Genomic DNA, 24,225 nt, shown 5'->3' with positions numbered 1-24,225 from the left:
GACAAGAAATGAACTTATACCTATGAGGTCAATCTCATCTTGTAGTTGGGAAATATTAATTTGCTGACATGTTTTATGCTACAGTTTAAAGGAAAATTGCCATAAATGGTGCCACAAAATTTCAACCTCTCTTATGAGGCTGAGCAAGAACAGTAAAAAGGAAACTGTTTAAGTCACCATATTTCATTACACAAAGGGCTGAATCAGAAAATTGGTATATTAATAAAATATTGTCTGCATGGACTTTGCTGATTAAACAAATAGCTTCATGCTTTTATGAAGATCTGATATGTTTCGGTCACGTTTAAGGGCACTGAGTCTCTTTTTGTAATTACTAATAGGGATGGTTTAATTACACCCATAAGTCCCAAGACATTGCTGCAACACACCAGCTGGGACTGCATTGCCCCCTCTCTCCCCAACTCCTAGATTAGCTGGTATCTGACACGCAAATCCCATAAGCTTTGATTCAGATACTTTAGAAGGGGCTCAGGCAATATATCCTTGCCTTATTCATAAAGAAAAATAATCACAATAGAGGCATCAATTTACTTGCATTGTTAACTCTCCAGGGAATAGCTACCTGCTTCCTAGAGCGGAGGAGTTAGCTTGGGAGTAAGCTGTCATAAACACAGAGCAGGACCAGACAGAATGCAAATGTCCCAACTCTCTGATTATTGGAAGATGGATCTGAGAGCCCTTCCTCTAGGTAAGGGAGTAGCCCCTCAAATAAAAGAAGCTATGTGAGTTGACAGTGGTTCATGGGTCAAAATACCCAACTCCAGTCCCATCCAACAAAGTGGCTTTCCTAAGAAAAGAAATGGAAGAAACCAAAATGCTTTAAAGATACAGGTCAGATTGTTAGCACTGTTTTACACTGGCAGTGAGCATCCGTGGTGGGCCAGGTGCCTGCCTGCATTTTGTACCCTGATTTTTCTTGTGGGAATCATCCTTTTATCCCAATCTTCATCCATCTAACTTGGCAGGCGTGACCTCATCTTTTGGCTCCAGACGTCCCAGCCGATGAGCATGAGTTGCACCTCCTCAACCTTATCCACAGTGACTGGTTCAGGAATGAGAAAAAGTGCGCTGAAAGCCAGCCTCATGTCAACCACTGGTGAAAAGGTGCTTGCTCTTGCTAGAGTACTCAGCCAGCAGGGTGTACGCTGAGACTGTCCATGGCATTGTCACTGCGTGGGGAGAGCCTATATCAAACCTGATAGATAGAGTGCAAAGCTGAAACACATGGAAACAGAGCTGAAAAAGCCTGTTTAGGCATGCCTGGGGCTACACTGCACCTATACTTCTTGGTTATGGAAGCCAAAAATTCCCTTTTAGACCAACGTCAGAATGAATGTGACTTTTGTCATTAACAAGTTGAAGAGTCTGCATATAGTCAAACTGTAAATTCAGGATTCCTCTCAACACTGGAACTGGCATGTGATACTCTCTACTAATCTTCCCTCAAAATGAAAAGAGGGCCTGGCACTGTGGCTTCACAGGCTGAGCTTCTACCTGCAGTGCAGGCATCCCATATGGGCAGCAGTTCTTGTCCCAGCTGTCCCTCTTCTATTCCAGCTCTCTGGTATGGCCTGGGCAAGCAGTGGAAGACGGCCCAAGCGCTTGGGCCCCTGCACCCATGTGGGAGACCTGGAAGAAGCTTCTGGCTCCTGGCTTCGGATTGGCTCAGCTTTGGCCATTGAGGCCATTTGGGGAGTAAACCAGAGGATGTAAGACCTTTCTCTCAGTCTCTCTCTCTGTCTATAACTCTGTCTCTCAAAGAAATTCAAAAAATCTTAAAAAAAAAAACCATAATGAGTGGAAAATACAATATTTTGAGACTGTACTGGGGGGTTAAAAGAAAATACCAGAATAAACTGTTTTATGACATGTCTGTATAAGAAAAACAGATTCCAGGGGCAAGCATTTGGCACCGTGGTTAACTCACTGCTTAGGAATCCCACAGCCCATATCAGAGTGTCTCATTCAGGACCCAGCCACTCTGCTTTCAATCCAGCTACCTGCTAATGCACACCCTGGGAGGTGGCAGATGATAAGCTCAAGTTCTTGGGTTCCTGCCACACACAGAGAAGACCTGGAAGGAATTCTAAGCACCTGGTTTCAGCCTGGCTGTTGTAGGCATTTGCAGGGTAAACAAGTAGATGGAAGGTATATTTCTTTCTCACTCTGCTTTACAAATAAAATGAAAATAAATTTAAGAAAAAAAAAAAAAAAGGTCGACACTGTGGTGTAGAAGGTTAAGCCTCCACCTGCAGTGCCAGCATTCCATGTGGGCTCTGGTTCGAGTCCCAGCTGCTCCACTTCCAATCCAGCTCCCTGTTAATACGCCTGGGAAAGCAGCATAAGATGGCCCAAGTACTTATGTCCCTGAACCCACATGAGAGATCCGGAAGAAGCTCCTGGCTCTTGGCTTCGACCTGGCCCAGCTCTGGCCATTGTGGCCATTTGGGGAGTGAACCAGTAGATGGAAGATCTCTCTCTCTCTCTCCCTCTCCCTCTCTCTCTCTCCTTCTTATATCTCTGCCTTTCAAATAAATAAATAAATCTTTAGAACAAAGAAAAAGAATAAAAGAGAAAGAAAATCCAAGCCTTCATCCTCTCTACTCTTTCAGACAGAACAGTAGTAAGATCAGGTCCCCTAATATGGGGAAACTAGCCACAGGGGCTATTTTCTTAAATTGCAGTTTCTTAGTTATGTTAGTGATATTTCAAATGCTCAAAAGCCCCATGTGGCTCATGACTGCCATACTGGACAGCATACATACAGCAGATTACCATCAGTGCCAAAATTTCCAAAGGAGAGTCCAGGCAGTAGTTCTGCCCACTCAACCTAGGAGATGGAGCGATTACGATAACCAGAAATTCAGTCTGCCACAAGAAATGAATGAATGAAGATGTTCATGAGCGTGTTAAGATACTCATCGAAACACTATTTATAATAAAATAGAACAGCCAACAACTTAAATGCACTAGGAAAGGTTAAATTATGACACAGGTATGTAAAGAAACATTGTACTATTGGTAAAAGGATATTTAGAGAGTTTTTTTAAAAGACATATAGAAATAAAATGTTGGATTTTTTCTGAATTTGAAGAGAAAGGGAGAGACAGAGAGCTTTCACACATGGCCCACTCCCCAAATGGCTGCTATGGCCAAGGCTGAGCCTGAGCTGGGTCAGGTCTGGACCCAGGACCAAGGAAAGCAATCTAAGTCACTCACATCATGTCAGTAACCCAATTGTTTAATCCATCACTATTACTTCCCATGGTCTGCACTGGTGGGAAGCTGGAATTAGGAGCCAGAGTTGGGAATTGAACCCATGTAGAACAACACTTGTGTCTTAACAGCTAGACACACTTTCTCCAAAAATGGGTATTTTTTTAATAGAAGAAAAAAATAGTGTATTGACAGCATGAAATTCAAAGTAAAATGCTGGCAGCAAAAAGAAATAGGAAAAACAATTACAATAGCAAGTTGTTTAATGCTTTCTATGAGCCAACTAATGTGCTAAATGCATTACCTGGCTTAATAATCAACTTACCCAAGACAGATAATACCTTTACTTCCATCTCACAGATGAGAAAAATAACACTTGGCAAGAATAAGTAAATGCAGGAAGCTGCACAATGTTGGTCTGCCTTAAGCCCTAGTCTCTTTATCTCTGTAATTCAAAATATGAACAGTGATTGCCTCTGGGTAGAAATGTTGTAAATGGCCTTTTGTCTCTGTGTGTGTGTGTGTGTGTGTGTGTGTTTCCAAATTCGATAAATGAGGGATTATTTACTGAAAAAGAAAAATCCATTCAACTTGACTCTAGTCACTATCTGGTTAAAAGAAGGCTGCTCTTTGCAATGGATCCTTGCTTAAAGCAGGTTAATTATGAGCACTGGGAGCTTTCTCATTCTGCTTGAGCTTCTGTTCAAATCTAATTTCTCAAAATATATTGCTAGACACTAATGAAAACCCAACGCGACACACGCACTCAGGAGATGGATAGCCAATGAATTTTCTGTTGTTTTTATTGTGAACAACTTTTTTTATATCCTAACATTTTTATGCCAGCTATGAAAAAGATAAATAAATATTTATGACGTTCACTCAATTCCACAGTAACTACTAAGTCGCTCATGTTCTCGCTCTGGGTTGAAACGTGCACATTTCAGTGACGGGGAGTCACAGCCCAAAATGAGAAAGCCATAGAACGCTGTTATTACAGACCCTAAAACTGCTCATTTGACTCACGACAAGGATGTGCCCTTGGTAGCAGCACATAACAAGCTTAATTAAGGCTGCTGTAGACTGAGACAGATACAAACTTCAAGCTGCCCAGCAGACAGCAGAAAAAAAACCACACTGGCTTTATTGAAGCATTTACCATGCATCAGAAACATCTGATCAAGGAAAACAAACAAGGTGATCGAGGGAACACGGGAACAAATGAGGACCATTTCTCACCATTCACTCGTCTTGTAGCAATTTCTTCCTTTACCCAAAAGGACCCAATTGACCCTTTGGCACACAGACTGACCTTCCGCCTGAAGGAGAGTTATGGAGTCATAACACTAACTATAAAGAACAGACCAGAACTCATCAGTGGGTGGGTGGTACGTAAGCTAAAATCGGCCCACTGTCCAGCTATCATTAGACCACAGAATGTATTTTGCTTGGTTTTTTAAAAGCTTTTTATTTGTTCATTTGACAAAGACAGAGAGATCCATCCACTGATCCACTCCTCAAATTCCCTCAAGGGCCAGGGCTGAGCCAACAGTAAGGGTTGGGTCAAGCTGAAGCCAGGAGCCCAGAACTCTAAGTCCTTCACGTGGGAGGCAGAGACCAAATTACCTGAGCCATCATCTGTGACCTCTCATGGCACCTATGAGCAGGAAGCTATATTAGCAGTGGAGTAGGGACTCGAACACAGACACTGCAATATGGGATATGCATGTCCCACGCGGTGTCTTAACCACTGAACCAAACACTCACCCATTATTGTTTAACTCATTTAGTGCCAAAATTTTTAAACATGGGTATTTTACATACAAAACAAAAATACAACCAAGATGTCTAGCTTTTCTTGAAAAAGAGAAAGCCCTAGCTATGCAGATCCAGCACATTCCCTTACTGTAACCACCGAATGCAGCTGAACAGTGGCATATCCATCCCCATCCATGCCTGACCTGTAGCTGAGAACACAAGACACCTGAGAACCCGTTAAAATGAACCGCACTTGATATATGCACCTCCTGATTTCATCTAAATAAACATAACTAGATTTCTCCTTAGCCTGCTTTTTGATCCCTGATAATGGGGGGATCAGGTCAACTGGAGAGAAGGTTATACAAGGAGAGGCTATTTCACCACCTTCTGCCAACCTCAATGCCCCCACTAACACTTGACAACGAGGTGCTGCATGCGCTGGCCCTGTTAACCTGCCCAGACTCATTTTCCCTAGCTCCTGCCACCACACTACCTTATGATCCATCCATTCCAAACCGCCCAGGTCCCTGTGCGTGACGGTCCTTACTGCCACCTTTACTATGATCCCCTCACCTAAAATGTGAATCGACGTCTTCTGTAATAGACTGCATGCACCCAGAGGGCAATTAAAGTCTCTATCCCATGCAAGCTGGGAGCGTGAAGCCCAACACAGTACCTGGAAAATATTTTTGCATGAAAGATTCACCAGCAAATTCCAAGTGTTTTGCAAAGCACTTAGCCTTAAAGCTAGAGCTTTCCTATCTTGGAAAAACCCATCCCTCTGTCTTACTTTTTTACCCCAGCTAACACCTTTTGGGGTATTGCAAAACATCACCACATCATTATCTGTTTATCTGTGCTTACCTAACTCTTCCTGGATTTGGAGGGACAAAGCCTGTATCCCTTGCATAACCACAGCCAGGGAGCTGGCCATTATGGCCCGTACCCTGCAGCAGCTCTATAAATATTAAAAGGATAAAGTCACATGGACAGGGTCCTTTCATATAAACCATACTGCTTGTAATGGACACTGAGGTACTATTATCTTCTTTACCACCACCACCATCCTCATCATCTCTATCACTATGACCACCACCATGACCATCTCCATGTGACAGACCCTTGAGACTCCGTGCATGCATCTTGTATGTAAAATGCAGCTCAAGGGCAGTCAAGGGGACGGAGAGGATCATTTTCTACCACCCACTCCTTCACGCCTTCCCAATTTAAAATAAAATGAAATAATTGTTCAGTTGATGTCCAAGACAAAGTCACCATCATATCAACAAAAGCAAAGAAAGCTGGCTGAACAATGTATGCAGAGTTCAACACCAGAAGTGGTATGCCTGATGTCTTTACCTACAGGATGTATCTCCATGTCCTTCCTCTGGAGTGTTCTGTAAGTTATGGATTAATAAACCTTCCCTAAGAATGCAGCTTTATTAGTCTTGCAAAATACTCACAAAGAGGAAATATTTTATTCCTTTCTTCCACAGTGAATCACAGTACACAAAGTCCCACGTGTGCTGACAAGAAATAAAGTTGCTTTCCAGAGCAAACCGCTGCGTGGGGGGTGGGTCGGGGTGGTTGTTCCCCCCTCACCAATAGTTTTTGGAGCTCACAAACTATCACTCTGTCTCCTAGACCAGTAAAGAGCCATCAACATCACAGCAAACTAAGACCCAATTTCTAAAGGGAGGAAGAGGGACTGGCGCTGTGGCGTAGTGGGTAAAACCGCCGCCTGCAGTGCCAGCATCACATATGGGCGCAGGTTCCAGACCCGGCTGTTCCACTTCCGATCCAGCTCTCTGCTATGACCTGAGAAAGCAGAAGATGGCCCAAGTCCTTGGACCCCTGCACCCACGTGGGAGACTGGAGGAAGCTCCTGGATCCTGGCTTCGGATCAGCACAGCTCTGGCCATTGCGGCCAACCGAGTAGTGAACCAGTGGATAGAAGACTCTCTCTCTCTCTCTCTCCTCTCTCTCTCTGTCTGTGTGTGTGTGTGTATGTGTGTGTAACTCTGACTTCCAAGTAAAATAAATAAATCTTTAAAAAAAAATAAAGAGAGGAAGAGAAAAAGCAAGGCGGAGATAGTTCAAGCCTCTGCTCTCAAAGCTGGAAAAAAAAGCAAACAACAAAAAGACAGAAGCCCTTGGAGAGGAAGCCCGTCATCATCCAACAATGGAATCTTCTTTAGACACTAGGCAGGTCCTTCTCACAGGCAAGAGCCATGTGACCTTATGCAAAGGCCACACTTTTCAGAAGGTAGAGGGGTGAGGGAAAGCCCAATTACCATTGACAACAGGGCTCCAGCTGTGTTGCCTGTATCAAAACAACCCTGTAAGAACCCACCTTTCAACCAAGGCTCAGAGACTGAAGAGTGTTGTCCATGGCCACGGAGCTAGTTATTAGCCAGGCCTTGGTCTGAACAAATGGGGAGAGCAATGACCATTCCATCAGTCTGACAGGACAGTTCCAAGGGTGCAAAGAAGACATCTGAAGAGCTCACCTGGATGTGTGTGTGTGTGTGTGTGTTGCCTATGACACACTCCACAACCATAAGTTTACTGCAGCTGGAGTGTGGATTTACCCGGACACTCACGGGCTGCTTTCCTTCACTCCACCAAGCACGTCTGCGCTTGAAAACGTGGAACCTAAGAATGACACCAACAATGGCACTCACTGCAAAGGAGCAATGCGTGGTTCCAGCTCCATGATCAACCAACCCCCTGGTGTCCCTGCAACATGCGTGCCGTGTCTCCTCCCAGAGCAGCATCTCATCCACAGAAAAGTGGGCGGTTCCTCCAGGCTCCGGAGGCCCCTCCCGCTCTGGCGTTCCAGGATTCCTCCCGCAGGCGCTGCCCAGAACTGCATGTAACTGGACCACATTCCCATTCCTTTTTGCTCTGTCACACTGAAATCCATGCTAGCAATCTGTCATCCAGTTTCCCACGGCAATAATGAGAGGGGACTGCAGGCTCTATTATGAATTTTAGGAAGGCAGCACATACCACAACATCCACGTACCTTTCACCATTACTATCCTCAACCCAGGTGTGGTGTGGTACCTTTTAATCAAACTCATGCATGCTCTTGGAGCAAAATGTAACACAAATGCCATTCAGACGGCTCAGTGTGGCCTATGGAGTAACCTCAAGGGTCAGGTCAGATCAGAGCAGGGCAGGGCAGGTCTGACCACTAACTGAGTTACCAAAAACGCTCAGAGTGTTCAGAGCTTTTCAGATCCTGGAATTTCAAAAAGGGCCACTGCTGTCCTACCTGGCAGGGTATCCAGAGAAAATGGAGCTCACGAGGCAAGAGAGACCCCACTGTCAGCCGACTCATCTCAATGTCCTGCAAGGGAGGACGACTGGGGCGGGATGGGAGGACTGCAGCAGGGAGGGATGAGAGCCAAGTGTTTCGTTCCCTGCTGTCCTTCAGCTCGGCTGGATTAGCCAACACTTCTGTTCAGAGATTTACTGTTCCTGCTTTAGGAGCAAGTGCTTTGCTGGTTTTGCTGGAACCCTGGCCCCATGCCTGCTCTCTGGATGTTGCCGGAAGTGGCTCCTACCCCTGTTCCTCAGGCTCCCATGCCAGTGGACTTCCAGGGAGGTTCACTCACTGGGAAAGATTGGCAGAAGACAGGGAGGAGAGAGAGAAACTGCAGTGTTTGTCTCCCTTTCTCGCTCTTTCTGCTTCAAGCTGGCATTCCCAGGAGTGCACCCAGCCCATCTGTGGGTACTGCCACTGCCCCCACGTAGCCTCTGCTGGGCTTCTAATAGCCCCCAGCCCTGACCTTGCTCCAGGGCACTCTGTCCTCCCACTGGCTTTTACTGGGCACTGATAAACCTATGCCCTGCTTGGTACCTGTGCCTCAAGACAGAGGCTGGCCTCCTGCTGTTGCCAGTCTCTGTTCTCTGCTTCTGTCTCATGCCTGCACCGCGTTCCATACCAGACTTTCCCTATTCAACTACTGGGTATGGATTTCCTAACTGGACTGTCACTGACACGATGTACATCACTGAAATGATCAAATTCTGTTGGGGAGTCACAGCTGGGTCTACTCTGGGTGAGTTCAGGGACAACACAGAGAAGCCCCTTCACTTCTGGCAGTTTCCACCTCTAGGCTGTGATTTTAAATCAGCTGCAATAATCCTCCAAGTGAACAATCCCAAGTGTAAGATATCTGCATGACTGTGGGAACTGAAAAGGAACTGGAAGTCCACGTCTGGACTACTCCCCAGTAATTCCTTCTCCTCTGCAATCATGCAAATGGGGCTGAAAGGCAACAAAACTCACTGCACAGCCTGTGTTCAGCTGGATTATACAACTTTCCATTTAGAGGGCATTTGTTAGGGCCTGCATTTTGGCACAGCAGGTTAAGACATCACTTGTGAGATTTACCTCCCATATCAGTGTGCAGCAGGTTCAAGCCCTAGATGTTCCACTTTTAATTTAGCTCCCTGCTAATGTGCCTGGGAAGACAGCAGAGAATGGCCTAAGCCCTTGGACCCTTGTCACCCACATGGGAGACCTGGATGGAATTCCTGGCTCCTGGCTTTGGACTGTCCCACACATGCCTGTTGAGCCATTTGGGAGTGAACCAGTGGATGGAAGATCTCTCTCTCTTTCTCTCTCTCTGGCTGTCTTTCAAATAAACCAATAAATGTATTTTTAAGAAGTCATTTGTTGTCTCTGTGTTAGCACAACTCCTTTGATTCCAAAAAACCAGAAGGAAATACAAAGAATGGAAAGGAGGAGAAAGAGGGACAGAGGTTAGGACAGGAAAAGAAAGAAAAAAATCAGACTTTGTGAACAATAAAAACCTAAAAAGCTGTCTGCAGAGTGAATATTTGAAGAAAGCCCATGTATTGTTTTCAGGGAATACCAGTAGTTTTCTACGGGGACATTCTTCTACTGAAAGGAGACTCTACTGGACTTTAAATAGCAAAGGTAGCAAAGTGGTCACGGGGGACCTCCTGAAAAGCCAGGCACAGGGAGCAGGCAAGCCAGTGCCCTTTGGGAATGCTAATCTTCAGAGGAACCCATGTTAACACACAGAACACAAAAACTGTCCATAACATGAAATGTGCTGTTACAAAGGCCCGTACCCAGGTGGCCCAAGTAAGATACACATACCTTGGCCAGCCAGGGAAGAAGGTACCAAACTCAGCTTGAACCTATTATATACGATCTTTACTTTTTCAAGAGAGCAATGTGGGGCAAGCATTTGGCCCAGTGGTCCAATCACTGCTTGAGACATCTATATACCGTATGGGGGTGCCAGGTTCAAGTCCTGACTACTCCCCTTCTGATCCCGCTTCCTGCTAATGTGCATTCTGGAAGGCAGCAGATGATAGCTCAAGTACTTAGGTCCCTGTCACCCATGAGGGAGAGCTAGATAAAGTTCCAGGCTCCTGGGTTTGGTCTGGCTATTGAAGGCATTTGGAGAGTGACTTGGTGAGTGGAAAAATCTGTTTCTCTTCCTTTCAAATGAAATGAATGAATGAATGAATGAATGAAAATAAATGAGAATTATGCTAGTCCAGTCCCCAAACCCTCTCCTCTAGCTTCTCTTTGTCCCAGCCATACTAATTCATGACTTCTCAGACAAATTAAGGCTTCCACTTCCACTAATCACTTAAAACTAATATGTGCATCATGGTATCTGTCTCCACTCATATGAACCCATAGACAATAATCAGAAAATATACAATATAGTAGGTTAACCCAATACTCAGCTTCTCTCTTCCTGAATCTGGTTTAATATGAGGCATCCTCTTTTATATGAACCTGAACTGGTACTGTGTGCGTTGTTTTCATTCCCGAAAACCAATGAAACATGCTGCTGCTGGGAGAGACAGGAAAAGGTACAGCACTTGGCAAGTGGAGAAGAGGAACTGGAAATTTTACCAACACTGATGTGGTACGGGGTAGTTTTCAGAGAGAAATGAGCATCTTCCGTAGGTCCTAAAACACAGGTGCTGTGGGAATGGAGCAAAAAGAGTGGAGTGGGCTTATGTAAAGATGAAAGGGATATCGGAGGAGGGGTTTGCTCGCAGGTAATGATCGCACAGGCAGTGGTCTGGCATCTCTCCCACTGTCCCCTGCTGAGAGATGTAAGATATACTTTCCATGTATTGGCATGCTTCCTCGAGGGGACAACCCTGCTAGCATCTCATCACTTTATCGCCAGGGTGAACCTGAGGATCAGAAGTCAATATGGGGTAAGGGTAAGATGGAAAGAGCACAGGTCTGGGTGTAGGGAGATCTAGGCCTCTACTCCAGCGAAGCTTCATTCTTCAGCCACATCTTTTTCATTTTCCTAGACCTGTAGTTCCACACTTGCAAGCAGCTGTAACAGTCACCGACCTAGGGTTGCCCGAAATATCAAGCTGGAGCTGAGGCTACCGACCAAAAGACACAACGCTGTGCTCAAAAAGGCAGGCCACTGTATCAGCAGCCAGATGCTGGCGCCCAGGCCCTAGCTCCTGCCTCTCCAACTCAAAGGGAACTGTCCCCTCCTTCACATATCCCCTCGTGCTCCAAGGGAAACCCAGCAAGATCTTTATTTTTTAAAGATTTATTTATTTATTTAAGAGAGACTTACACAGAGAGAGAAGGAGAGGCAGAGAGAGAGAGGTCTTCCATCTGCTGGTTCACTTCCCAGTTGGCCACAACAGCCAGAGCTGCGCTGATCCGAAGCCAGGAGCCAGGAGTTTTTTTGGGGTCTCCCACATGGGTACAGTGGCCCAAGGACTTGGCCATCTTCTACTGCTTTGCCAGGCCATAGTAGACGTGGAGTAGCTGGGACTTGAACCCAGCTACCATATGGGATGCCAGTATTGCAGTGAGTGCTTTACCCAGTATGCTACAGCATGGGCCCTACAAGATCTTTCAAAACCTTTGTCATGGGGACTGGTGCTGTAGTGTAGCGGGTAAAGCTACCACCCGCAGTTTCAGCATCCCATATGGATGCTGGTTCGAGTCCCAGCTGCTCCACTCCCAACCCAGCTCTCTGCTATGGCCTGGGAAAGCACAAGATGGCCTAAGTCCTTGGGCCCCTGCAACCACATGGGAGACTCAGAAGCTCCTGGCTCCTGGCTTCGGATGGGCCCAGCTCCAGCCATTGCAATAATTTTGGGAGTGTACCAGCGGATGAAAGACTTTCTCTTTCTCTCTGCCTCTGCCTCTCTGTAACTCTGCATTTCAAATGAATAAATAAATCTTTAAAAAACAAAACTTCCGTCCCTTGAACAGTTACTGGCTGCTACTCAGGTTGGCTGCCCCTCACTAGCCCCATTCCTCATCTTGCCCTCCCACTGAGCCAGTGCGACAAAGACATCCGGTTAAGTCTTACGCTGTCAATCTGCAGAAGAGAGCCGGGACCCTATCCAGGGTGGTGCTCTGCTACCCACAGCCTTCCCAGAAGGCTCTTCTGGCTATCACATAAGAGGAGGCAAGGCCCCTGGCACTTGGTAAGCACTCACTGAACACCAGTGTTTTTCTTCCTCTCCTGACTCCCTACCATTCAGAATAAAAACGACAGACAGTCCATGATAAAACTCTAACATATAACTAGAAAATGTAAATTTTAAAGTTTTTGGTTTTTACAAGACCAACTACAATAATATAAAGTACCTAAAAATAAATCTAACCAAATAGTGTATACATTTATGGAGAAAACCATATAAACTCTATTGAAAGACATTAAATAAGAACTAAAAAATGGAGTTACTGTATTGCTGAATAGAAAGACTCAATATCGTAATGATGACATTCTCCCTGAACCAATCTATAAATTCAATGTCACTCAAATCAAATCTCAAGAGCATTTTTGTGAAACACTAAAAGATAATTATAAAATTCATATGGAAGACAAGGGGCCAAGAAAAGCCAAGGCACTTCTGAAAATGGACATTGTGGGGGAAAACACCAAGGCTTATTTTAAAGTTGACATAATATAGTTTGGTTTAGGCAAGAGGATAGACCAAAATATACACCTAGTGACTACCTCTCGGATGTCGGCATTGTGGGTTCACAGGCAAAGTCACTGCTTGGAACACCACCATCCCATATCTGAGTGGACAGTTCAAGGCTGTACTGATCAGTTTCCCGTCAAGCTTCCTGCTAAGGTGCATGGGAAGGCAGCAGAAGGTGGCTCATGCACTTGGGCTCCCTGCCACCCATGTTGGAGCCTGGAATGGCTCCTGGTTTGGGCCTGGACCAAGACTTGGCTCTTCATTCATCTGGGGAGTAAAATCAGCACATGGAATATCTCAAAATCTCTCTCCCCCTTCCTCCTTCCTTCTCTCCCTCTCTCTGTGACTCTCCCTTTCAAATAAATAAAATAAATAAATCTTTTTAAAATGAAAAAGAAACTATATGTGCCAGAAAAATTATTTTCCCATATGTTAGAAACTTAGAATGAATTTCTTTCTCTTACACACACACACACACACACACTTCACAAAGATTACAGAACTTAAATATAAAAGGTAAGACAATAAAGCTTTTAGAAGATAATAAAGGAGAATATCTATGTGACATCAGGGTGAAAAAAAAGCCTTTCTTAAACAAGGCATAAAAAGTGCTAACCATAAAAGAAAAGATTGATAAATCCAACTACATTAAAATTAAGAAGTTAGACAGCAGAAGGTTGGCAAGAATCCAACTTTGATGTGATCTACAAATCTTCTTGGTTTCCCAAAAGAATAAATTACAGTAACCTCTGCATTCATTGGAACTACAGTCTTACAATACAAGCCACAGTTTGGATTCTAGATATGGTTGGCCCATGTTTAACTTTATCTGCACTTAGATTACTGGAACTTGTGATTTAGCCATATTTGAATGGTTGTGTTTATATTTAGAACTTCTGTAGATAAACATAGAACACTGAATAATGTGGCCTGCAATCCAAGACAGGCCCCACCACGACTCACTGTCATGACACATTGGTACCACTATGCAGTCACCAGGGAATAGCATGGCACAGCTTCTCCTCCTTACCCTCTGTGTGGTGTTTCTATTGTCTGTGATCACACCCATTGCAAATTTCACTCTTGTTCTGCTAACTACCAGGATTTAACTGCTATGTCCAAGACTACTAGGTAAAACATGTAACAGCAAAGTAAAGAGAGAAAACTCTAGGGCTGGATTCTTAGCATGATCAACTGCTAACCCTGTGGGAGAAGCTGACCTATCATCCCCCATATAGCCAAGATTGAGTACCAAAGGCAACCATATGAACCTGTAAGTCTTCTGCTTGCTTTCTCTGCTCATTCTTCCTACTATGCATTCTTCACCAATATTTTGCTGTTTGCACTACATGTTGACATGTATACAGTAATATATGAATACAGGCTAGGATAATAAAAAAGAGAAATGTCACCCAAGTATAACTTATGTCTTAGGTGATGTAATCTTTTCAAAGAGGCTATCCCTCATGTATATCAAGAGAGATGCTTGTGTTGCCATGTTAGTTCCTCATTATAACTCTCTGTTACTGAGAGTTATTTCTTGAGGACCCCAGGGATAAGACCTTCATAAACCTTCCAAGTATTTAGAGTCAGGGTACTGAGTAATTAATTAGCATTGCAATTTGTAAATTTCCTTTCTCACTGGAGAGCATTTATTATTTTTCCCATAATGAAAGTAGATATCTCTATTGAATCAACTATTTCAACAGGACGGATTTGGATAAGCAGTTATTATTAATGATTCTAAGGGACGTCAATAAAACACAGAATTGACTTGCAGTGGATGATTGTAAATACTGACTTTCAAATCCAGATTACAAAATAAAGAACTGTAATAAAAAACAGTTTTCAAGTTCACTGATCAGAAAGAATTTCAATACTGTCTATGGAAAACAACCAAACCACCCTAATCTTTTTATGCACATTAATTTAATCAACCACAAGAGACTGCACACACTTAATTCAGTTCAATTCAGCAGAAGCTTACTGAGCACCTACTACATTCCTCACACTGGAGTTAAAAGCAGAAGCCACACTTACTTCCCCCTGAACAGTTTGCCAATGTCTTTATTCCAGACAAAACACTATGGACAAAATAGCATCTTTTTCTTATTACCGGTATAACTATTAACTAAAAGTGAATGATAATTGAGTAGAATTCTTCTTTTAATTTATTTTTTAAGGAATGCAAACTTCATAAGTACAACTTAAGTACATAAGGACACCATATCCGCCCTCCCACCCACACCCCCACCTCTCCTCCCTGAACGTGCCCAATCTCCTCTGATCTCAGAATTCTTTTTAGGCTTGTTCTGCACACAACATTCAAAATAATGACATGGAAGGAGGAACATTTAATTTGGGATAGTGATTGTATCTGTCAGGAGGAACAGAGACCTGATCGCAGAGAGGGTTCTAGCACATTGCAACTATATCTGAAGGCTTTACTTCTTTGGCTGAGTGCTAGGTACAAGTTTGTTTGACTGTACTGTTATTTATACTCTCAGTGTATGTTACACAGTCTCTCCTACATTTCAAATCACAAGCATCCCTTTCATAATAAAAACTCAAAGTGACTCTCCCTACAAGCATTTTCCGCAATCTATCTTAGAAGGCATTGAGAGATGCACCTTGACATCAAGGTTTCACACAAAGGAGTTTAGAAAATTTTCAATGATTTCACTGAGCTTCTGCACTACAGGAAATCTCTGAACCCTTAACGTGTCAGGAAATGCCACATCTTACGAAGAGCAGAATGTATAATTCAGTATATTCCAAAAATGTTTAGGCATGGAAATTCTTTTTCACTCTGAGCACTCTTCCTTTTGGAATATTCTAACACTCTTGGGGGACATAAAAGCCCATTCCAGGGCAGCTATCAGGCAAAGCAGGTAGGATGCCACTTGGGAAGGCCATATGCCATATCAAAACAGCTGGATTCCAGTCGCTCTACTCTCCAGCCCAGCTGCCTTCTAAGGCACATCCTGGAAGGAAGCAGGGGATGGCTCAAGTGGTTGGGTCCCTGCCGCCCATATGGAAGAACTGGAGTGAATTCCAGAATTCTGGTTTTGGCCTGGTCCAGTCCTTGCTGTTACAGGCATTTGGGTGGTGAACTAGCAGATAGAGGATCTCTCTCTCTCTCTCTCTCTCTCTCTCTGTTTCTCTCTCCCTCTCTACTTCTATTTTTATCTCTGTCTTTAAAATAAATACATTCTTCAAAAAGCCCATTTCAACCACAGCTTCTACACTATGACCACAGCCAGTTCTGCCCATCCCTAAGCCAACAACAAACTCTGAGGCCCACTTTCAGTCTAGGCTGCCTTTAATTTAAGAAACTCCCATTAACCTGAAGTACAGCGTCTTCCATGAAGCCTTCCTTATCCTTTCTTTTTTTCCATGTAAACTATCACAAACACATACACACACACACAAACACACACAATGCTTCCAGCAAAAATCAGAACCACATCTCAGCACGAGGCCCGGCTCCTGGAGGGCAGATCTTTACCGTCTGGTACTGCACAGTGCCTAGCACAGAGCCTGAGCCAGGCACCAGACAGGTATTCAGTAAATATGTTAAATGGATGTGGAAGTGATCTTTGTGTGCATGCCCAGGATGTCAGAGCATACTCATGACTTTTCAGACTGTAGTTTCAAATGATACACTAGCAAGAGCAGAAACAAGTGGACACAAAAACTGAGACAAAGGGTGATACAGAACCAAGTAGGAGCCAGGAAAGAGAAAAGGAGGTGGCTAAACCGATGGGTAGTAAATCTACAGGAAAGGAGGCAGGTTGAGAGTCAGCAACTGACCAACAGGGTCAGAAGTCGGTATGAAGCTCAGAGCAAGGACAGGGGGTTGGCAATTCTTCAAGAGTCACTGAAGGGCCACACTGCCAACCTGGGTTCACTCTGCCCCAGTTACAGCTGTCACATGTCTCCCCTAAGTTAAACAGCCCACCTTCACCAGCATCAAACGGCCATCATCAGAGCTGTGAGCTCTGCTCTTCAGCAGAATTTTATTTCTGTCTTCCTTTTTCTCTTTATGAGAATCCCCCACTGGCATCGTAGATGGGTTGTATGCTGGGTTCAAACACAATAAAATAATAATAATAAAAGCAAGCTGGCAATTTCTTTCCAATAGAATATGCTGCATATTTTATGAAACAGAAGCCAGAGAACTTTTATGATTCCTGAACCAAAACCTTCCTCTAGCTGAGGATTGAATGGAAGAAAAGATACAAAGAGCATATCACAGAAAAGGAAGCCTGAACAATGATTAGCAATCCAACCGAAGGGAGGTGCTCAGGTGACTAATTGGTTTACTGGGTGGGTGTGTCTGTGTGTGTGTGTTTTACACGAGTTTATATTCTTACATGGATTTCACAGACTGAGTTCACTGCTATTTTTCAGATGCACAGGTATCCTCAGAGGGAGAGTCTGTGATGTTCTTTTTTTCCTACTGACATCGCTTTTTCAGTCTTGAATGTCTGTCTGGTGGCTCCTGCTTATAACCTGACAACCCCTTCCCTGCCAAGTTTTATGTCCATTTTCAAGCCACTTCTCCATCCTGTGATAGGAGACAACTGGTGGAGAGGAAGGTGCACAGGATGAGGAGTCTAAGAATTCTGGATTGCGCTGGTGCCCCCTGCTGTAAAGTCAGGTATCTTCCCAATGGGGATTTTTTTTTCCCAATCTGTAAATTGGGATAGTTGACTAATTCACTGTTGAAATCAATGTCACTTTATCTTCCTTAAAATAACTGCTGAAAAGCACAACAGCATGGAGATTTTAGCAGGTTGTGTACATCTACAACTCCTTCTCATAATGAGTGGAGGTGTGCAAGAAACTGTTTCCGATAAAATCGACCAACACCTTTGTCTGAAATTCTGAAGTGTACATCATCTCTTTCTCTCTACTTGCTGGATAACAGCAAAACCAAAACAGGCAGACCAGATGTTATCTGGATACGTAAGTCTCAGAATACCAGGCCAAAGAACTTTTTATCACCAAGTGGAAGAAGTTTACCTCATTTGAAGTATAACAATAAGAGCTAAGTAACATGACCTGCTGGGTACTGTCCTGACATTTTGTGCCAAGTCCTATAATCTTCCAAACAATGTTGTGAGGTGGGTACTCATTTTATTATGAAGAACATCGAAGCCCAGGGAAGTCAAGAGAAGCTGGCCAATGCCCCACAGCTTGCAGAACTTGGGAAGCTGCACTCTGATGCCAGGTCGACTTCCTACTCCTCGCTATACCACCTTTGAGTGAGAATCACTGCTTACTGTGGCTAGTCACTGACAACAGCAGGACTCCGGTCTCTGTAATCCGAATTGCCTGATTATTCTCCAATTAATGGCTCATTAATTGCCTAATTCATGAATATTTCCACTGAGTAGATACCTATGTACCAATACCAACCAAGACTTGCTATAAAGTGTCACCAAAGTCCCAAGTGTTCCAAATGCTTCCCATCAGCCCAAATGAGCAACTGGGCAATAAAGCATGTTTTAGCATCTAATGTGGGAAAAACATGTGGCATGTTACTCCAGGAAGTCTTCTTATTTCATTATCCCCCAGCAAATTTTACAACTATCCTGAGAGACAGCTGGGATCACTTCCACCCTAAGAGGCAGCTTCACATAACGGTTAGGTTAGAAACTGGAACCAGGGTAGTTGGGTCACCTCAGGCCCCTCGCCAGATCTCCCTGCACTGCAGTTTCCTTATCTATCCATTAGGAATGAGAAGATTCCTGGTCCTTGGGTTATTTAAAGCTTAAATTAAGGATGCAAAGTGCTGAGCAGGGTACTGGACTCTTTGTAAGTACTCCAAAAAGGTTAATTCCTCTTACTTTACTACTATGAAAGGCGACTTGCCAAACATCACATAGTAGTAGCTGGATTCATTCAGGTATTGCACTTCCAAATGCCATCCTCTTCCCTTAACAGAATTCCACCCTTTCTGTTACTGAAAGCATGTACCGAAACACTCATTGAGTAGATTTCCTGGTAGAAACTTGCTCAAAGATCCCCAAGGTAGCGAGTACTGTCTAATGAGTACTGTCTAGCGAGTTACTGTCCCCGTTTTGCATTGATGAAGCTGAGGTTCTGAGACTGCGCCTCAGTCGCTACACTAGACTAGTGAACATTCTGTCACAGCGAGTCCTAAATAATACTTACAGTTCCTGACAACACCCTTCAATTGTGCTATTCTTTCAAGTGCCATCTAAAAGACATAAACTGTGATTTCCTTGCTTTGTTTGCTTTATTAGCTTGAGAAACGGATTAAATCGCAGCAAAAACAAAATGTTTGACTTGAGTGAATTATCAAAATGAAATGCTGCTCAATTACATTCACCCGCCTGCAGGGTGGCTCGGAGCCTCCCAAATCCGCCAAGCGCAATATCTGAGATGGGTGCTCTCGGCTCCAAAGCCAAACACCCACCCGTTGAAGAAAAATCACTTTGCAGGGCAAAGGGGAGCGAAGCAGCGCATTCCTCCCTGGTCTGGGCGGAGAAGATGAACAATAAGTGATATGATCTCTTCCCAGCAGCCTCGCACAATGGTGTGTCGTGCAAATGAAACATACTGCGAAACAGCTTGTGAGATGAGCTTCATCAACAATAAGTAATTTTTATTCAGATTTTATTGTTGAATACAATGAAGATGATTAAATGTTTTAGATATGCCTATTCAGACCTTACGCAAACCATCAAAAAAAATAAAAAAGGAACCCTACTAAAAATCATCTTCGTAAATCTGCTTTGGGAAGAGATTTCATTGCCAAGTTGATGTGCAGAACTGAATCCGCACTTAAGAGCCGCACTGAAGCCGAGAAGACAGTGACAGCCCGCCTGCACTTCCTACCTTGGCCTCTTCTCTCATCCTAGCCATCCTCCCAGCGATGCCAAATAGTTACAGCGTCAGTCCTTTCAAAGCTCTGCATTTTGAACTTCCTAAACCTCTAAGAGGGCCTCTGTGTATGGAAAAGAACAATAGCGCTTCAAAAGCCATGTCTGCGAGTTCTTCAATACTCTATTTGAATGCTAGGATTTCAATCAAGGACATCAGCAGACAATTTCTGATTGCTTAGAAGTTGACTTTTTACAGCTTTGATTAGGTCGCCCCTCTCAATAGGAAATTGAGAAAATCTCTGATCCCTTTGCAGTTCCAGCATTGTCCCCACACCCTGACAAGACAGGGAGGGAAAGGGACGGGAAAGAGCTGGGGGGACTGTAACCTCTCGCCCACCCCCAGGTCTCTTCTTGCCTATGCAATCCAGGGTTCCATCAGAATCACTCATCGCTGAGATAATAAAAACAATGGGTGCTAATTCAGGGGGTGGGGACGGCTGATAATTTTATGGATTTCCCCACGACCTATAATTGGCACATAAATGTACAAACGTGAACCGGGTAATTAGGGGGTTCTGAACGTAAGCCACCTTTAATTTGTATGATTACTTGAAAACATGTTAAGTGTTGTGAAGTGTCAAAGGAACCCCCCACAAGGCCTTTATTCTAAACCATCAACATTGCAAAAGTGCGTCTAGTGGGCCAGCGGGAGGGGAGCAAAGGGAGGCTGAGGCGACACACGGCGAGCCCCGCCGAGGGAGCACCGCCGCGTCGGTCCCCGCCGGCTCGCTGGGAGCAGCGGGCCAGCGCCAGTCTCAGCGGAGGGCTCGGCCGCGCGGCCCCTCGGGGCCCAGAGAAAGGCGCCCCCGCCTCCGCCAGCTCTTGACTCGTTCCTCTCCCTAACCCAGCAGAACCCAGGCACAAGCCAGCTTTGAGGCGCATACGTAGCCGACGAGCCCCGCGGGCGCGCCCCCAGCCTCGGCGACACGCAGAGGAGCGCACGGACGCCCGCGCCGTGGCGCTCTCCACGCCGCGCCGAGAGCCCCCGCTTCCCCGCCCCCACCGCGGGCTGCGGACTCGCGCCGGCCGGGCGGAAGTGTCCCGCAGACCCCCAACAATGAAGACTTGTGTGGTGCCAGGGGTGGGGGTTGGGGGCGGTCTATCCGGAGGAAAACCTACAAGGTCTGGCGAGTCCGCGAGGAGGGAACGCCGCGGCCAAGTGGCGTGGGGGCTCGGCCAGGCAGCGTTCTCTCGTGCCCAGCCGCCCTCCCACCCACCAAAAGAAAAACAATAAAGAAAAAGCGCCTGAAAAAGTGCGGAGGGAAGCCGCGCCCTCCCACCGCGGGTCGCGATCACCCGCAGCGCACACAGCCAGCCCGGCGGTGCGTCCCGGCTGCGGGGAACCACCCGGGCTTTGAATTTTACTTTCTCACTCCCCCGGTGGCCCCGGTGGCCCCGTTCCGAAGCCGCGACACCACCTCCCCCCACCCCCCATCTCGGACTCCCCGACTCCGGCTTCTCTTCAACGCTTGAGAGCTCCTTCTATATGGTTCCTTTATAAGCCCAACAAACCGGGACTGAAAGTTTCCCCAGCAAGAAAGAAACTGAGCTCCGCGTTCCCGGCACAGCGTCCGGTCCGGGGCAGAGAAGCAAGAGGGGCGCGCGCGGCGGCCCCGGGGAGCGCCACGGAGGGACCCGAAGAAGCGCTGGGTCCGAGGACGCAGGAGCAGGCTCCGAGGGTGTCCGCGCAAAGGGCTGCGGTAGCGGGATAGATCGGGTTGTAGGAGAGGCAGAACTGCGGTGCTGCTAGGGAGGAGGAAGTGAGAACCGGTGTTGGCCCAGCGCTGGGGAAGAGCAGCCGGTCCCGGGGGCTCCGCTAGTGAGGCGGGGAAGTGGTCTGGGGACAGAAGGCAGGTTCTGGAGTGGAAGAAGGAAAGCTCGGAATGGGCAGGGAGAGACGGGTCTTGGGAGGACAAGCCTGGAGAGAGGCTCGCGCGTGGTCACAAGTAGGGAGCTGCGGCGGGGGCGGGAGGAAAGAGGCGCAGGAGGGAGAAGCAAAGGTTGCCCCTTTCCTTGCAGCAAGTGGAGGGAGAGCGCGCAAAACTGCTGCCTGCAGTCGCCATCCCCGCAGCACCCCTTGCCCAACTCCCCAGAGGCGGGCCCCGGGGACCCTCCTTCGCGCCCGGCGTCCGGGACCCAGCGGAGCCACCCCTGCGGCGTCCAGGCGCCCTGTCCCCGTGGAACACTTGACGGCGCTGAACTCCAGGACTGCAGCGAGCCCCCCGCCCCCTCCCCCGCCCGCCTCGGCTCACCTCGGCTCGCCGGGAGCATCCTCCTCCGCTGCCGCAGCCGCCAGGAAGCGGCTCCCCATGCCCGGCGGGCGGCGGCACTCAGGCGCGCTCTCCAGCCCGGGGAAGCCCCCGCGAGCGCGGCACTGGGTCCATCCTCCCCGGGAGCCACGGGCCCCGCGTCAGCGCAGGGGGAGGAGACCGCCCCCCGCGCAGACCCGCCTCCTCCCGCGGCCCCCGCCCCGCCAGCCCGGCGCCCTGCGGCGCCTCTCACCTGCTGGCTCCCGGCCGCCAGCGGCGCGCACCTCGACCCGGCCTCGCGACTCCGGCTCCCGCCGGGGCGCTCTGTGCGCCGCCCGAGCGCTCCGAGAGCTTAGGCGAGTAGCGGTGGCGACGAGCAGGAGGAAGAGCGATCGGGGGAACCGCGGCTCGCAGTCGCGCCTCTGGAGCCCCTGCGCTCACTCCCCATCCCGGCGGGAAGGGGGAGAGCCGAGAGGAGAGCACGGGGTCCCCGCCCCAGCTGCGCCCGCGAGGCGGGGGGAAAGAGGGCAGGGTTTCACCAAGTAGCCAGTGTTTGCGCCACCGTCACTGCCACCAACACCATGCCCGCCCAGCAATCCCCGTTTTTCTCTTGGGCGCTACTGTTTGAGCGCAGCCTCCAAACACGCACATACCCAAACATACAGCGTGCCCGTGGGTGAAACCAGGCGCGGCGCTTCCGCGACTGCGTGTTGCCCCCGCGCCCCTTGGCAGGAGGGGGCGCTCGTCCTCAGCGGCCGGCAGCCTGGCGTCTTGGCTGAGGTTTCCCCGGTAAAGCTGGGCAGGGGGGAGTGCTAAGACGTGCACTGGTCTCGTTTTCATCAGTCCTGGGGAGGCGCCGAGGTCCCTGAGGGTGTAGTGGTCCCGATTCCCCCCAGCTCTTCCCCACCTCGTTCATAGCAGGTCTGCGCGTGGACAATCCTCAGGTTAGAACCGGTTCGAGAGAAGGTTCCACTGAAAACATAATCAATTGCGTCCTACCTCTACTACTAGCTTATGAAAATTCTCGGAACACCAAATCGCAGAAAACACTGGGTCGATTTGAAAATCCTTCCACCCTGAGACTAGACTCAATTCCAGTAAATGCCTGTTGTGGCATTCGCATCTCCAGAGGCCTGAATGCCAGGGGTGTGTGTGTGTGTGTGCGCGCGCGCGCGTGTGTTGTGGGTGGGGGTGGGAGAAGGGAAGGGAGATAGGTTTGTGGATCAGTGCTGCAATTCTGAAGCCAGAAAAAGAAGAGGAAAGGAAAAGGCAGGCAACAGCTGCTTGGAAAAGTTTACTTGTATTCCTTTTAGGGGCCACACCGCTGTCCTCCAGCCGTGTAATAGTAAAGCTAAATGTGGTGGATTTGGTTTTTTGGATGTTTTCCCCCCTAGTAGTTTCTGCCACTCACCCATGAAAATTTAATGAAGCATTTAGGGTTATTACCTCGAGAGTCAATGGGCTAAAAATATTTAGCCTAATGCACTCCTTGTGGAGCCAATAGGTCCACGGCTGGTACACACACAGTCACCCGGAGACCCTCCCTTGCTCCACAAAATGCACGACCCATTAAACTGATTCTGTAATAACAGCTTCCGTACAAACCGAGGCCTGAGCAAACGGAGGCTGTCAGGCACCTCCTGAAAAGATAGCAATTTACATGGAGACAAGGAACAAGTGTGAGGTCCGTGGCAGTATGCAATCTTGAGAGAAGAGTTCATCAGAGGAAACACCCAACAAGGTGCGTGCGGGAGGTGAAGGGCATTTCTGATCCCTAAGTTACTGTCCCATCCTGGATGGGAACACTCTAATGGAGGGGGTGAGGAAATGGGCTCCAGTTTCTCCAACTTCTCCAGTGTCCTGGAGAGTGAGAAAATGGCCATCAGTCCCTCTTCTACACTCAGCAGGAAGTTCAGGCTGCCCAAGCAACTCAATTAAAATGAGTAAGAATGGGCATCTAGCACAGCCATTAAGGCACCATTTGGGATGCCTGCATCCTGTATCAGACTCCCAGTGCTTGAGTCCTGGCTGCACTCCTAACTCCAGATGTGCACCTTGGGAGGCAGCAGGTGATGGCT

At 47.0% G+C, this 24,225-nt stretch overlaps 1 protein-coding gene across 13 annotated transcripts in view; it reads right to left on the bottom strand.

The window, feature by feature from the left end:
• The window catches only part of DAB1 (DAB adaptor protein 1), a 911,827-nt gene that overhangs the window by 423,588 nt on the left and 464,014 nt on the right, over window positions 1–24,225 (bottom strand). For 2 of the 13 annotated variants that reach the window (XM_070078445.1, XM_070078447.1), the window contains exon 1: window positions 22,151–22,320. The exons of 9 other annotated variants lie outside the window; for them this stretch is intronic. The gene's annotated coding sequence lies outside the window, so the exon portion shown is untranslated. Of the gene's footprint in view, window positions 1–22,150; window positions 22,322–22,400; window positions 23,918–24,225 lie in introns of those variants that run through there. 2 more of the 13 variants (XM_051857730.2, XM_008265188.4) reach the window with 2 other exon arrangements.

This window comes from Oryctolagus cuniculus, chromosome 7 (assembly GCF_964237555.1).
Source record: "Oryctolagus cuniculus chromosome 7, mOryCun1.1, whole genome shotgun sequence".
NCBI lineage: Eukaryota > Metazoa > Chordata > Mammalia > Lagomorpha > Leporidae > Oryctolagus > Oryctolagus cuniculus.
This window is presented reverse-complemented; position numbering and strand designations above follow the sequence as displayed.